A 17,459-nucleotide genomic window follows, 5' to 3' on the forward strand; every position below is an offset into this window, starting at 1 on the left:
GTCTTCACTGAGTCAGGGCCTTAGAGAGGAAGGATGCTCTTGTGGGTGAGGTACTGGACTGGGACACAAGAAACCTTGGTCAGTTCCTAGCTCTGCCAAGGACTTCCTGTGTGGCCAAGGGCAAGTCACTTAATCTCGCAGTTTTCCATTTCTAAACTGGGGACAATGATGCCCATTGTCTATTTAGAATGTAAGGCCTGTGTTTGTACAGCGCCTAACATAATGGGTCCCTGATCAGTTCTGACCTCCAGGCAGAGCCAGATTTCCAATTAGGCACAGTAGGCATATGCCGGTGGGCCGCTGGCGTTCTAGGGGAACCTAAAAGTTTAAAGTGGATAAAAATTAAAAAGTTAATACATACAGCTCCCCTGCGGGCGGTTGGGCTCCTGGCATGTGTGGGGCTGGAGCAGGCTGAGTGTCCTAGTCAGCCTGCCTGGGGTGGTGTGGTGCTGCCAGGTGGAGCAGCTACTGAACATGCTGGGAGTGTCCCAGCCCTTTCCCAATCTCGGCCGCCTCACTGCTTCCACTCCATACCGGGGAGAGAGAAGGAGGGGCGTGGCCAGCGCCCCATTCACTTGCACAGGCAGAGCTGGAGAGCTGGAACGGATGGAAGACACCCATCAGGGAGAGGTACAGTTCCCACCTTGAACCTCGCCTGGGGCAGGTGGGCTGCTCCCCAGCTCGGGCTGAGAGCGCCATGCGTGGTGGAGGGTCTCGTGCCTTCCCAGGGAGGCTGTGTTTATATTTCTTTTCATTTTTTACAGAAAACTAGAAGGTCAGCTGTGGGCAGGGGCGGGTGCTGAAGATGTTGTGCCTAGGGGTGCATAAGGTGTAAATCTGGCCCTGCCTCTAGGCACTCCTGCAATATAAATAATAATAGCTTAGACTGAAGCAAATCAGGAAAAATTCCACTGGCTCCGACTGGTAAAGGAGATCAGACTCTGCCCTTAGATTGTCAACTCTTCAGTAGGGCCTATCTCCATGAGACTGATGCTTGTTTAACTCATGAGGGCCTGACCCTGCAAGGTGCTGAGCGCTTCTAAGACGTGCTGAGCACCCTCCGTGCCCATTAAAGTCAATGGGAGTTGAGGGCGCTCGGCACTCCTGGAAAGCATTCAGGCCCAAATTCACAAAGGAACTCAGGTCTCACTTTCAGCTGCCCAGCCACCCAATGGAATGCTCAGATCTTGGGCTAGACCATGAACGGGAAGAGATAGGCACCTAAGAAAGGGATCCACACGGGTCAGCACGCTAGGCGGGGAACCGCCTAAGCTAGCCACTAGCAGATGCTGAGGAGAAGGGTGTATGCTAAGCTCAGCCCTCTCAGGGAATTAGATACCTCAGTGTGGTCTGCAGGGAGGCACCTGGGGAAAGGGGCAGGGTCCTCCCCGGTGAAAAGTGGACGGGCCAGGCCCCCTCACTGGCCTAAGCCCTTTCCTGCGAGAACAGTGGCAGTGAATGCCTAGTGCCAAACCGCTGGCTGGGAGGGAGAAACCTCCTTTATAACCTTTAGCCCAGTGATTAGAGCGCTCAGATGGGATTTGGGAATCCCTGGCTCAATCTCCCCCCAACCCGATGAGAAGAAGAGATGTGAGTTTGGGTTTCCCACTTCTCAGGTGAGTGCCCCTAACCATTGGGCTATAGAGTCATGCTGTCTCTCGCTCGCGGGCCCCATGAAGATTTCATTATTTAACCACAGTGGAGCAGCTCCCCCAGGAGAGACGGAGAGAGCCACACATCAGAGTGTCTCACAGGACACTGGCTGCTGTCCTCCCCAGGCAGTCCTCCTCTGAAATCTCAGCACCCAGTGCTGGTGTAGTGGGGAGGGGCTGACTGAACAGGGCTGACTGACCCAGGCCTCCTAGCCCTTAAAGGGGTAGGCTGCCCTGTTACACACTTCTTCTGCATTGTCTCCCCAACCCTGGCCTCCAGTCACCCACCATTCCTATCATCCCCACTAGCTCCCAGTCTTAATCTCCTTTCCCAGGCTCCTCAGCCAGTCTCAGGGTCCCCATTCCCTGGTGCCTTGTCTCAGTCTCTGCCCAGCCCGTCTCACTTCTCCCCTCATACTTCAGCTTCTTGCCCCATCTGTCTCCTCTCCCCACCTCTTTCCCTCGCCCCCTGGTTCTCAGTCCAAGTATCCCCCAGCTCCTCATCCAGACTCAGTTCCTCCCCCAATAGACTGGCTCACAATTCTGCTCACCCCTGTTTCCCTCTCCAGATCCCAGTTCCAGGCACTTTGCTCATCCAGTCCCAGTCTCCTTCCCAAATGCCCGGTCCCAGTCTCCTTACCCAGCCAGTCCCAATCTCACAGGGAGTCCCAGTCTCTGCCTTAGCTCCCAGGCTTGGTTTTCCCTCCATCCCAAACCCCTGTTACAGTTTCCCTCCCCACTGCCAGCCTCCAGTCCCAGTTTCTTCCCCTCCAACAGGCTCCTTTCCCCAACTTACTCCCTCTGCCTGCCACCAGGTCCAGCTTTATTACCTTCTGCATTCAAATCAGGCAACTTCTTCCCCCACTCTGCCTGGGCTCAGAGAGGGCACAGGAGAGACAGTCTCCCTGCTCAAATGCCCAGACCTGGACCTGGAGCAACCCACAGCAACCCAGACCTGCAAATGCAAGTAAAGTCCTATTTAGCCTTGGGCTGGAGCATGCTCAGTGCAGATGGAATCTTTGGGGAATTTAGTTGCTAAAATCTGAGACTTCGCTACTCAGCCTGTGGAAATTGAGTGTGTCACTAATTTTATGTATTCATTGATATGTGCAGGCTCTTTCACAGGATTGGGAACCATTTTGCTGTGCAATAGCTACCCAATGCAGCCATGTGATCTTTACTTCCTTGCTCTTGTCTTCCTTCCTCATTCCCTCTCAGGCTTGTTTCGGATTTGATTCACTCTTGTGGTAGGTATCTATGCAGGAGTGACAGGAAAAGGGAATAAGAGGGGAAAATAGCTCCGTAGAGAAGGGATCTTGTCTCTGTATGTATTTGTTCAGTGCTTAATGCAGTGGGGCCCCAGTTCTGATTGCAGCCTTTCGACAATAACACAGTTCAAATAATAATGATAAGAACATAAGAACAGTCATACTGGGTCAGACCAATGGTCCATCTAGCCCAGTTCCCTGTCTTCCGACAGCGGCTAGTGCCAGATGCTTCATAGTGAATGAACAGAACAGGGCAATTCTGAGTCATCCATCCCCTGTTGTCCATTCCCAGCTTCCGGCAGTTGGAGATTTAGGGAAACCCAGAGCATGGGGTTGTGTCCCTGACCATTTTGGCTAATAGCCATTGATGGACCTATTCTCCATGTACTTATCTAACTCTTCTTTGAACCCAGTTATACTTTTGGCCTTCACAACATCCCCTGGCAAGGAGTTCCACAGGGTGCCTGTGTGTTGTGTGAAAAAGTACTTCCTTATGTTTGTTTTAAACCTGCTGCCTATTAATTTATTCAGTGACCCCTGGCTCTTGTGCTATGTGAAGGGGTAAATAACACTTCCTTAGTCACTTTCTCCACACTGTTCATCATTTTATAGACCGCTATCATATCCCCTCTTAGTCATCTCTTTTCTAAACTGAACAGTCCCAGTCTTTAATCTTTCCTTGTATGGAAGCTGTTCCATGCCCCTAATTATTTTCTGCACCTTCTCGGTACATTTTCCAATTCTAATATACCTTTTGAGAGATGATGCAACCAGAATTGCAGTATTCACGGAGTGGGCATACCATGGATTGATATAGTGGCATTAGTATATTTTCTGTTTTATTATCTATCCCTTTCCTAATGGTTCCTAATATTGTTAGCTTTTTTGACTGCCACTGCACATTGAGCAGGGAACGAGCCATGGTGACTCCAAAATCTTTCTTGAATGGCAACAGCTAATTTAGACCCCCATCATTTTGTATGTATAGTTGGGATTATGTTTTCCAATGTGCATTAATTTGCATTTATCAACAATGAATTTCATCTGCCATTTTCTGGACCAGTCACCCAGTTTAGTGAGATTCCTTTGTAACTCATCACAGTCAGCTTTGGGCTTAACTATCTTGAGTAATTTGGTATCATCTGCAAATGTTGCCACCTCACTGCTCACCCCCTTTTCCAGATGGTTTATGAATATGTTGAACAGCACACGTCCCAGTACAGAGCTTTTGCAGATATAGATAGTTTGCTTAAGAGGCTTTGTCAAAAGCTTTCTGAAAGTCCAAGTCCACTGCATCAACTGGATCATTCTTGTCCACATGCTTGTTGACTGCCTCGGAGAATTCCAATCGATTACAGAACATAAGAACATAAGAATGGCCGTACTGGGTCAGACCAAAGGTCCATCTAGCCCAGTATCCTGTCTACCGACAGTGGCCAATGCCAGGTGCCCCAGAGGGAATTAACCTAACAGGTAATGATCAAGTGATCTCTCTCCTGCCACCCATCTCCACCCTCTGACAAACAGAGGCTAGGGACACCATTCCTTACTCATCCTGGCTAATAGCCATTAATGGACATAACCTCCATGAATTTATCGAGTTCTCTTTTAAACGCTGTTAGTCCTAGCCTTCACAACCTCCTCAGGCAAGGAGTTCCACAAGTTGACTGTGCGCTGTGTGAAGAAGAACTTTCTTTTATTTGTTTTAAACGTGCTGCCCATCAATTTCATTTGGTGGCCCCTAGTTCTTGTATTATGGGAACAAGTAAATAACTTTTCCTTATCTACTTTCTCCACATCACTCATGATTTTATATACTTCTATCATATCCCCCCTTATTCTCCTCTTTTCCAAGCTGAAAAGTCCTAGCCTCTTTAATCTCTCCTCATATGGGCAGGGCCGGCTCTGGCTTTTTGGCCTCCCCAAGCAAAAAAAAAAATGAGGCGGCCAGAACGGCAAAGCAAATAAAAAAACCCTGTGGTGCGGCCGGAGCGCGGGTGCAGGGGGACCGGCTGGGGGTGGGTGGGGGGGAAGGGCGGGATAGAGAGAGAAGGGGGCGGCCAGGGCTACAGCAGGGGCACTGCCACATGGCCCCTCCCGCTGCGCCGCCTCCTGCCGCCTGCCGCGAGGGCTCCGCTCCGGTCGGCGGGGAGGGAAGGAAGAGGACTGCCCTGCAGGGCGCTCTGGTTCTCCGCTCCACCGCCCCCTACAGGGCGGCCGGAGTGGAACAAGAACAAAAAAAAAATCAAGCAGCCGTGCCGCCCTAGGATTGGGGGATTGGGCAGAATGCCGCCTCCAACAATCTGCCACCCCAAGCACCAGCTTGCTCAGCTGGTGCCTGGAGCTGGCCCTGCACATGGGACCCGTTCCAAACCCCTAATCATTTTAGTTGCCCTTCTCTGAACCTTTTCTAGTGCCAGTATAGATTGGTGAGGCATGTTTTCCCTTAACAAAAGCCATGTTGATTCTTCCCCAAGATGCTGTGTTTTTCTATGTATCTGATCATTTTGTTTTATACTAATAATTAAGTGGTGGGATTTTGATTTCCAGGTTAGCCTAACCTGCAGCAATGCTCATAGATAACATATTTTTATCCATAGATCTCAAGGCACTTTACACAGGAAGGTTTGTATCATTATTCCCACATTACAGATTGACACAGAGTGATGGAGTGACTTGCCCAAGTCACAAAGCAGTCAGTGGCAGATGCAGAACTCAGCTCTCCTGACTTCCAGGCCAATACCCTATCCTTTGGACCATGCTGTTTAACCTCATAGAGTTGGGGTATTTTCTGAAATTTCACATAGAACTAGCAAAAGAGTGATATATTCGTTTCAGTGTGTAACGAACACTTGAGTGTTGTTTTAATGTCTGATACGCTCCCTGTTGGGGCACTGCATCTTGTTTTTGCAGGGCAATGAACTGGATGATCTAATAGATCTTTTCCATCACTGACTACTAAACCCCTTTGAGCCTATAATCTTCTCATCCAAGGATATCTCCCTACGCTCAAATATTCCATAAGGGAAAAACAGCAGTTCCCTATTTATCTGTCTGATCTGAACCCTTCTGGGACAAATCCATCCCTGGTATAACTCAGTGTTTCAATTCAGTGCGTTACACGTTACAGAGCCTTAAAAAATGTAAACATATGGGGACAGATCCTCAGCCGGTGTAAATCAACACAGCTCCATTGGTGTCAATGGGAGTTTTGTCAAGTGACTTCAGTGGGCCCAAGACTTCACCTAATATGAATTTGAGCACATCAATGCTATAGCTAATGGGTCTCAAATTTAATGACACATTATCTACCTGGTCGACTTTATTTTTTCTCCATAGCCAAAATAATTCAGATATTGGGCTTGATCCATTATTTCATGTGCACCCCTGCAAACGGACTGAAGATCAGGCCTGTTAGCTATAGCTGTTTAAAGCAGTAACATCAAACTGGTGGCTCTAATCATGTGAAGCTCTCTGGAGCCCTGCATGACATTTCTAGATGTTTGATTAGAGCTCTTCTTGATCTGCTTGATACAAACAAAGCAGCCATTGAGCAAATGGACTGGAGTAGGCAGGAGCCCTTCCTGCCCCACTCATGAGCAAGTGGTGGGATGAAAGGGTTACATGGATTCAGAGCAAGCCAGGGTATATCCAAGTGACATCTGGAATTGCCCTGTGGGGTGAGTGGCAGGTAATTGCATCAGCATGTGACTGTGATACATTGTGGCAATGCAACATTGCAAGGCAAGTGTTGTAATGCATTATCAGGACATAAACGCCACGAGTGTTTGATGGCTCTGTTCAATTCTTGGGTTGCCAGATCTCCAGATAACAAATATCACAAGACCTTTGATGTTAAGGACGTCCTGGCCCCACTGAAGTGAATGGCAAGACTCCCATTGAACTCAGCGAATCCAGGATTGCACACATGGTGTTTTTTTTAAAGCTCCATCTCCTGAATTCAGGTGATTGGGTGAGCATCTCAGCTTTCATTTCAGAAAGAGCAAGTTTCTAGCCCTCATGGTTGCAGAGAAAAGCTTAAAAACATGAACCCCAAGGTCTCATCAAGGACAAATAAAAAGAACCCATATTTATTATAAAAACACAAAACAAAACAAAACTCCTGAGTTTTAAACCAGTCACATGATTTTTGGGTTGTAACGCAGGATTTCTGAACGCTTACAGTTGGTAATACGGAATTTCCTCCTTTGCTTGCAGAATGGCTGTCTCACAGGCACACGTTTCTGATTTAAAGGGCAGATTTCATTGCTGTGCAATTTAGTGATGGACAGAACAGGTCATCTTTTAATTTTTGTATTGGAAAAAAGGCTGATTTGGGTGGCATAATGAAGTCCTCAATCAGGGCTGATTAAGAACCAAGTGCCATTTTGTCTGAAAGACTAAAACCAAGGGAAGCGGCTGGATAAGCGGTTTAGATTTGGGTCTGTTGCTAATTTAATTCTCTATATTTGGTTATAAAACACCAGATGTTTCATTGCTTTTATTAAAAACAAAGCCTCCCACCCTCCTCCAATTGAATCATTGCCAGTAGTCCAGTACAGCACACCTGTAACAAACCAGCGGTTCCACCCAATGCATTTTAGCCATCAATGTGGACAGCAGAACATCCTAACGCAATCTTACAACAAAGGCCCAAAACTTCAGCTGATGTAAATCAGCACAGCTCCATTGATGTCAATAGGAACAACATCAATTTACACTAAATGAGGATCTTTCCCAGCGTGTGCGAAGTTCAACTTCCATAAGCGAGCCTACAATAACAAACCAGTATCCATAGCCCAACACCCGTGAGTAACTCTACAAGCCTAAACCAATGTGCCCGATAAAGAAAAACAATGTTCAGGAAAGTAAGTTTTCATTCCCATGTTGCTAAGGAATTAAGCAGCAGTAAGAAAAAAATATATTCAAAAATGGTTAAATCAACCATAGGAGTTTCCCTTGGCTTGATTCTGATTTTACTTATACTTGTTTTACACTGATGTAACTCCATAGATTTCAGCGGTGTTACTTTGGATTTACGCTGCTGTAAGCAAGAGCAGAATTGGGCCCTACTTAATTATCTTTTCTTTCAAAAGCTATTTAGCATTTTTCGTATCCGACAGAGCTCATTGTGCATGTATTGCCTCTATTCTATCATGACGATAGAGTGAGGATAAGAAAAATATAACATAAATTTAATAATTACAAATAAAGAATAGAAGTTAAATTAATACACATCCACATTTCTTTATGCAAGAATATCTACTACTGAATTAAACCATATGAAGAGAACATCATAAATGTGGTAAAATAATAATGGCACTAAACAAAGATAATTCTGTATAAATAGGAACAGAGGACTAGAGGAATTGCCATGCTAGATTAAATCAGCCATCCATCTACTCCAGTATCTTGTCGTCCGGGCCAGTATCCGTTGTTTCAGATGAGGTATAAGGAATCCCGCAGTTGACAGTTATGGGATAACCTGTTACTAGGGAAAGTTTCTTCTGGACCCCTAATAATTAGAGGTTGGCTTAAGCCCTGGAATATGAGGGTTTATATCCTTCTTAAAATGTTTGGTTATATTTTTTTCTTTACTGTTACAACTTTTGACATTCTTACTATCTATGGGTATGTCTACACTACCTGCCGGATAGGTGGGCAGCGATTGATCCAGCGGGGATCAATTTATCGCGTCTAGTCTAGACACGATAAATTGACCCCCGGGTGCTCTCCCATCGACTCCTGTACTCCAGCGCCCCGAGAGGCGCAGGCAGAGTCAACGGGGGAGTGGCGGCAGTCGACTCACCACGGTGAAGACACCACAGTAAGTCGATCTAAGTACGTCGACTTCAGCGACGTTATTCATGTAGCTGAAGTTGTGTAACTTAGATCGATTTCTCCCCTCCCCCTCAGTCTAGACCAGGGCTATATAAGATCTAAATTCCTTCTCATAAAATACAAATGTTCCGGACAAGGGATGCGATCGAGTTTCAGAAGAGCCAAAGCAACTTAGGAGCACAAATCCTGTTGACTTTCAATGCGTCTTGTGCTTCTAAGTCTCTTTGGTGCTTTTCAAAAATCCTACTCAAGAAATTCAAAACGGGGTGCCTGAAGTTAGGTTCGAACATCCATATTAACTAAGCCTCTAAATAAGAGACATGATTTTCAGAAGTGCTGAATATTCAGCAACCACTTGAAATCAGGCTTCGTATTTAGGTGCCTTAATGTAGATTTTGGAGCAAGCTGCAGGCACCCAGTTTTGAAAATCTTGGCCTCATTAAAATGCGTGGGACTGATCCTGCTTCCATGTTAATCAATGGGAGTTTTGCCTCTGGCTTCAATAGGAGTAGAATTGGAGCCTAAATAAAATTCAGCCATTGAATCAAATTCAGATCTGGTGCAAGTCTGAATTCAATGGAATAGCTGCTGTTTACACTAGGGCTTAATTTGGACCACAGAGTTGAAACCTCATAAGCAACTAAGCAGGAAACAATAAGATAGTCTTGAGAGAAATTCTCTATGTATAAAGCTATTAAAGGATCAATGAAAACCTAAAAGAAAATATAGAAGTCACTTGCAAAATGTCAGTTGTTCATATATAATAGAGGTTCTCTCATTAGGAAATTTTACCTAATTACATTAAACTGTCCATGTATATATTAAACTGTCCAGCAAAACATCTTCTTTAAATGAAGGTAAAATTCACACACCATTCCTGGATATAGATTAATTATTTTGTATTAAAATGGTTTGCCTCTTCAGCCTAGCCAGTCTCGTGATATGGTTTTCTTTGGGATTCATTTTCCCTGGGAGTTAGATGTTACACAAAACAGATCAACTTGCTGAGTCTGTATTAACATAATTTTGCCCTAATTGAACCAGCACAGTGTTGTGCGTTACAGAAGCAAAAATCTTCTCTTTAATTATGTAACATATGCAAAAATGGAATAGCAGTGCTGGGACACACAGCGTGATCCAAAGGAAATGATAAATCATACAGTGCACTATAGAAAGCCAAATTTAGCACAATCTGTACCTCTACATGAACCTCAGGATCATGGGATCGTGGCTTAAAGGTATAGGTAAATCTACAGGACTGCTATTGTCCTACAAGCAAGTAAAAGTAAGTAAAACTAACCTTTCATAGAACCACAGGGCCAAATTCAGCAGCAATGTACAGTAGTAAAAGTTACACCACAGGAGACAGATCCTAAACTGGTGTAAATCAGTGTAGCCCTATTGTCTTCAATAGGCTATGCCAATTTATATCAGCTAAGGATCTGGCCCCACCTATAAACTGCTTAGTAAAGCTGATTGAAAATAGGAATTTCCATTCCGTGCATCCCCCAGCTAGACTACATCTCCCACGAGGCACTGCGTCTGCATAGCCGGAGCACAAACTGCAGTGTATCATGGGAGAGGTAGTTCAGTTCGGAACCTGGCCCATAAGGGATAATGGGGAGGGGTGGAGGGGGCACCCAATGAAAAACTCCAATTCGTCACTGAGGTAGCTCAGCTGGATGCAAATTAATGTTGATCTGACCTGAAATGAAATGTTTCATTTTGATTTTCCTGGTTGTAAGTTGAAAAGTTTTCATTCCCATCTAGCGATGGAAAAGATCATCCAGAATTGTTCCCAGCTGTACATTTACTAGCATTCTGTCCAGTCTAGTTTTAATACTACTGAGTGGCGAGTGTTAGTCAGGTAACCTTAATGCTGACATTTCTTAACTTGAATGCTTGGCTTTGCAACCTTAATAACATTCTTTTGAGGTAGTCTGTCGTGTGTCGTAAATAATAAGCGTGTGTGAGAATTTTATGCTTGTGTTTGCCACGTTGAGAGTCATAGAAATGGAATCCCTCTGTCCACCGACCAGTTACAGCACATGCAGTGGCAATGCTTCATGCTGATCTGGGGTTGGGGGACAGTTCAGGCTCTATGTCTTCTCTTCTTAGAAGCTACCAAGATTAATAGATTTTTAGGCCAGAAGGGTCCATTGTGATCATCTAGAGTGAGACTGCTCTCCTGTATAACATAGGGTGTAGAACTTCACCCAGTAATTTCTGCATCAGGCCCCTCACTTCTGTTTAAGCTGTAGCATCTCTTTTAGAGAGACATCGAGTTGCCAAGTATGCCAGTTAATGCCATTGTTGTCTGAGATGTCCACTGGGAACTAGACTGAGATGACTAAAGTTATTTCACAATAGATACCCAGAAAAGTCCACTGTTGAAAGTCAACATTGTTAGGCTCCTAAAACACGTTTGCAGCTTTTGAATATTTCACCCATAGAGATTATAAACTCTTCAGGGCAGGGGCTGTCTATCTCTCAGTACAGGTATGTACAGTGCCTAGCACAATATGATCACTCTTTTGGGTGGGGCCTTTAGGCGCTACTGTAGTACAATTAAGTTAATAATAATGTCTGTTACAGTTTCAGGGTAACAGTGCTGTATTCCCCTCTATGGTTCAGACCAGAAATACCCAGTCAAGTCTCAGGTCTCTAGCCATTGCCTGTCCCTGGGCAAAGACCCTTGTCCCATTCCCTTCTGACCAGCCCCACCCCATACACTACAATATCCCCAACAAGCCAGTTTTCCTAAAGGCCAGCACATGTGCTTTGCTTTCTTTCCAAGGGCTATGAACAGTGTTATTGCCAGCAGTTACAAGTAAGCACAAGTTCTCAGTAAGCACATTTATTCTTAAGGTAAAAGCATTCCAGGGAAAACATATAAACAATACAAGTTCCTTTATGCATGTTAGCTTACCAGAGGTCACACATCAGTCTTATGGAGCCCTAGCAGGCCACAGTCTATCCAACCCTTCCGCAAGGATTGGGAAGGATTCCTCCCTTGGACAGAAGGTCCTGTCTGTTTACTAGACAGAAAAAAGGCCCCCAGGTATGTCAAAACCCCTTTCTTTCTCTGTTGGTCTCTGGGAAAGAAATGGTTATCTGCCTTTCCATAACTGTTGTTCTTCCAGAGGTGTTGCACAAGTCCATTCCACTGTAGTGTGTTCCCCTCTTGCACAATCGTCAGATTCCCCCCCCCCCCCCCCATCTGTACCCGTAAGGGCAGCGTGAGTGCCCTCTGGTGCTTCACACCTCTGCAAACTGGTATAAAATACAGTGCTGCCCCTGACCTCCCTCAGTTCCTTCCTCCCAGAAAGACACTGATAGGGAGAGGAAGGAGGGTGGGTTGTGGAATTGACATGTGCAACACATCTCGAAGCACAACAGTTATGGGAAGATAGGTAACCAGTTTTTCTTCTCTGAGTGATTGCATGTGTCCATTCCACTGTAGGTGACTCCCACCAGTCCAAGCTGGAGGTGGGCATGGAGTCCACTTGAACAGGGACTGTAGGACCACTTGTCCAAATCTGGCATCATCTCTAGATTGATGAACGATGTCATAGTTAGAGGCAAAGGTATGGACAGATGACCAGGTTGCCACCTTACAACTGTCCAGAATGGGTACTAGCCAGAAAAGCCGCGGAAGCTGCCTGCAACCTGGCTGAGTGACCTGCCATTTTACTTGGAGGTGCAATATCATCCAACTGGTAGCATAAATGAATACAACCAGAAATCCAGGAAGAGATCCTCTGGGTGGATACTGGGTGGACCTTTTTTGAAAACCGCAGGAAAGAGCTGAAATGAAGACCCCCTACTCTTCTGGCCGAGGTTATAGTAATCAAGAAAGCTACCTTCATAGACAGTTGTAACCGAGAACAAGTCACTGGCAGCTAGGAGCCCGTTGACTTTGCTAGAACTAAATTTAAGCTCCACTGTGGAACCAGACGGTGAACCTGTGGGTATAATCTGAGCAAACACTTCAGAAATCTGATGGACATAGGGTTTGAATAAAATTATCCATGGGAGGATGGAAAGCTGAGATGGCTGCCAGATGGACTCTGATGGAAATGAGAGCTAACCCTTGTTGTTTCAGAAACAAAAGATAGTCTAAAATATGGCAAATCAGAGCTTGAGTTGGAGGAACACCTCTCTGGGTGAATGAAATAGAGAATATTTTTCATTTAGCAAAGTAAGTAGACCTACCTGAAGGCTTTCTGCTATTTAGCAGAACTTCCTGCACTTCCTTAGACCAATCTCATTCCGAGATTGGCAACCATGAAGCATCTGGTGGAGGGCCCGAAGGTTGGAATGAAGGAGGCAACCATGGTCCTGGGAGATCACATCTAAATGTCTCCGCAGCGACAGCGGAAGTCTGACCAACAGGTCTACTAGAGTCAAAAACCAGTGTGGATGGGGCCACGCTGGGGCTATTAGAATAAGGTGACTGCAATCTTGCTTGACTTTGGACAAGACTTGTGACCAGGGTAGGAGGAAAGCATCTGTCAGCAAACCTGGACTAACAACCTGTTCGGGAACAAAAAAATGATGTATTTTTCTTTGCTCTTTTTGCAAACAGGTTCATTTGGGAAGTCCCCCATGACTTGAAAATGAACCTGGACACAGCTGAGCGAAGAGACCACTCATGGTAACCTGTGAACGACCTGCTCAGGTGGTCTGCCAGAGTGTTTTGATTTCCAGGAAGGGTAAGCCGCTTTCAGGTGGTGGAACTGGCGATGCAGAAATTTCAAAGGAGGATCACCTCCTGGCATAACTTCATCTACCAAACCCCACCCCCCCTTGTTTCTTTACATAGGGCTTGTCTACACTTACTGGAGGATCAACGCTGTAGCGATTGATGCATCAGCGGTCGATTTACCGGGTCTAGTGACCTGCTAAATTGACCGCCGATCGCTCTCTCATCGACTCCTATACTCCACGTGATCAAGAAGAGTAAGGGGAGTCAATGGGAGAGCATCTCCTGTCAACATCGCGTAGTGTGGACCCCGTGGTAAGTAGATTTAAGCTACATCGATTTGAGTTACGCTATTCACATAACTCAAATTACGTAGCTTAGATTGACTTTTTCCTTTAGTGTAGACAAGGCCCTAGAAGATGGCTGCTATGTTGTCTGTGAGCACCAGCGAATTCCACTCCTTGATATGTAGAAGGAATGACAGGCAAGCCAAATGGATGGCCTGAAGTACCCTGATATTTATATAGAGCAGGGGTCGGCAACCTTTCAGAAGTGGTGTGCCGAGTCTTCATTTATTCACTCTAATTTAAGGTTTCGCGTGCCAGTAATACATTTTAACGTTTTTTAGAACGTCTTTTATAAGTCTATAATATATAACTAAACTATTGTTGTATGTAAAGTAAATAAGGTTTTTAAAATGTTTAAGAAGCTTCATTTAAAATTAAATTAAAATGCAGCGCTCCCTGGACTGGTGGCCAGGACACGGGCAATGTGAGTACCACTGAAAATCAGCTCGCGTGCCGTCTTCGGCACATGTGCCATAGGTTGCCTACCCCTGATATAGAGACTTACATGCTGGGGAGCCCAAAGGCCCTGAGTTTGAAGGGGACATAAGTGAGCTCCCCAACATAAATCCGATGCATCCATGACTAGCGTGAGTGTCTGTTGTGGAGGGGCAAAGGGAATTTCCTCAAAAACATTTTCAGGTTTAACCCACCAGTCCAAAGAGGATCAGACCTGAGTAGATACTCGAACCACCATCTCCACAAGATGCTGGGCTGGTTAATACACCGAGGGTAGCCAACCCTGTAGTTCTCTGAAGTGAAGTCTGACATGCTGCACTACATAAATGCATGCCGCTATATGTCCTAGAAGTTTGATGCAGCTTTGAATCTTAGTGATAGGGGTGCACCTTTAGATCTAGAACAATTACCTGCAGTGTTTGGAACCTCAGCTCCAGCAGGAAAGCCCTGGCATTTGTCCAGTCCGGGCCTTTATCCAGTCCAGGATGGCACCAATAAATTCTGTTCTTTGAACAGGAGCCAGGATAGATTTCTCTATATAGATTAGGAGCCCCAGCGTGTCAAAAGTGGACTGTATAGTTACTACACTGGAGAGTACCTGAGACCTGGACTGGCCTCTCACTAGTCAGTCATGTAGGTCAGTGGCTCTCAACCTTTCCAGATTACTGTACTCCTTTCAGGAGTCTGATTTGTCCTGCGTACCCCAAGTTTCACCTCACTTAAAAAACTACTTGCTTACAAAATCAGACATAAAAATACAAAAGTGTCCCAGCCCAGTTACTGAAAAATTGCCGACTTTCTCATTTTTACTGTAAAATTATAAAATAAATCAATTGGAATATAAATATTGTATTTACAGTTCAGTGTATAGTGTCTAGAGCAGTAGAAACAAGTCATTGTCTGTATGAAATTTGAGTTTGTACTGGCTTGTCTCGTGCTTTTTATGTAGCCTGTTGTAAAACTAGGCAAATGTCTAGATGAATTTGGGCACCTGCCCATCTTGCTTAAACTTCCACAGTTATGTCAGCTGCCCTGAGTAACAAAGACAACTGATGTAAATGAGAGAGGCTCCTTTGGATTAGAGGGAAAAGGAAAAATAAGAACATCCCCAATCCCATAGTTAGGATTCTTCTTCTTCTTCTTCTTTTAGAAAAACAAGCATTTGGGAAGTAAAATAAACCCTCCTGCTTGATGAATTGACTGGGGTCAGGAAGAAACTTTCTCCCAGAACTGCCAATTGCAGGATTTCTTGCACCTTCATCTGCTATCGGGCACTGATGGAAATGGGATGGTGGATCCAGTGGGACAATGACTCAGACAGACCCTAGCATCTCTCTTTCTCCGCTTTTTCTCATTCATCCCCTCCCCCTTTATTATCTCTGGATTGTTCCTCTAGCTCTCAACGTGTGCATGCAAATGCCAATTCCCACCTATAGGTGGCAGCAACTTTCTGATTCAATTGCAGATGCCAGTTTAAAGGCCTGGTCTCTTCCACAGTCTCATGGGCGGCAGTGCTTTATTGCTGTCCATGCTTGTTACTGGCGGGAACAAAAAGTTCACTCACATTTGGGGCTTTTGATGCTTTTCAGCAAACTTTTGGATTGACAACAGAGTTGCAGCTCGGCGTGGCGGTGATGGTTGGGGAGGGGTGTTTGGATTGATTTATTCTGGCATTATCGGCTGGCTCAGAAATACTAAAAAAAACAAAAACGAGTTGTACTCCCTGCCTGTGGTTGTTGCTTGCTCTTAACATATGTTCGGCTCTTATCATTTCACAGCAGCTGGCGAGTACAGCAGACCCACCAGGCAGCCCACTGTGGTCGGTAATCAGTTAAGTACAGATGCCCAAATAGATGTAGCTTCCATTACACCTTAAATAAAAGATAATTTATGCTGAGTTAACAGAGGAGTGAGCACATTTGCCCAAATACAGATGGCACTGCCTGATAGCAGTGCATTATAGGGGTCATTAAACGGAAAGGTTCAATAATATAGCACCAAAAGATGGTCTTCCACAAGAAAAATAGCCGAGAGCAGTGGTATAAAAGCCTGTCTTTGCACTGAATTTTTTTGCTTCTCTCTGAATAGCTCTGCAGGCGATGAGTTCTAATGGGGCATAAGGGGAAACACAGCTTCTCCCATCGGGACATGCTTACACCTGCCGGGGGAAAAATGTAGACCAGGAAGATCTATTGACTTGAGCAACGTAGAAGGCAGAACAAGTATTTTCATGTAGAGACCGGGAAGAGAGGATTGCTTGGGACTATCCGCCTGATCCGAAGCCCCTTCAAATCGGTGGAAAGACCCGGGTTGGCTTCACAGGACTTTGAATCAGGTCCACAGAGCTTCCTAGAGCTTCGCCTTGTGCTCTCCGAAAGAGGAAGGTGCTAAAATGAGACTTTGGGTGTGTCGACACTGCAAAAAAAGACCCACTGCAGCGAGTCTGAGAGCCCGAGTCAGCTGACATTGGCTAGCAGGGCTCATGCTATAGGGCTAAAGACAGCCGCATAGATAGTCCCTCTTGAGCTAGAGTCTGGGCTCTGAAACCCAGAGGAGGGGAGGGGTACGTCTCAGATCCTGGGCTCCAGCCCAAGCCTGACCGTCTATGCTGCTATGTTTAGCTCTGCAGCACAAGCCCTGTGAGCCCGAGTCAGGCTCTGAGACTCACTGTCGTGGGTCTTGTTTTGTGGTACAGACATCAAGGCAGATTTCACAGTCAGCAACATCAGCAAATGCTGATCGGGCCCCGAGTGGTCCAGGCTTCCTCATCTCCTTCTCTTAACTACTAGTGGCAGAGGAGCAAACTGATGGGCACTGGTGCAGGTTTCTATTGTGGGCCCCCACATGCCCCACCATCGAATAAACCCTCACCTTGCCCATCCTCATCCCTGCTTCTGCACCTCCGCTCTGCTCTCCCGCTCCCCCCCACCCAGCCCCATGATGTGCCGCCTGCTCCCGCTGGCCCGGGCCCTGCACCATGGCTGCTGCCGCTACAGCCATCACCACTGCTCCCGTCAAACTGCTGTCATGGGAGCCGGAGCCATGACCCGCCACCGCTGCTTCCACCAGAGCTAGAGGAGAGCTGCCCGCCGGTTCCTGCTGCCCGCATTTGAATTTGCCCGGGAAATGGGAGGGAAGAAAGGCCGTCTGACCAAAATGGAGGTTCTGCCATTTGGGGTCCATTTATCAG

Source organism: Chrysemys picta, chromosome 1 (genome assembly GCF_011386835.1).
Source record: "Chrysemys picta bellii isolate R12L10 chromosome 1, ASM1138683v2, whole genome shotgun sequence".
Classification (NCBI taxonomy): Eukaryota; Metazoa; Chordata; order Testudines; family Emydidae; genus Chrysemys; species Chrysemys picta.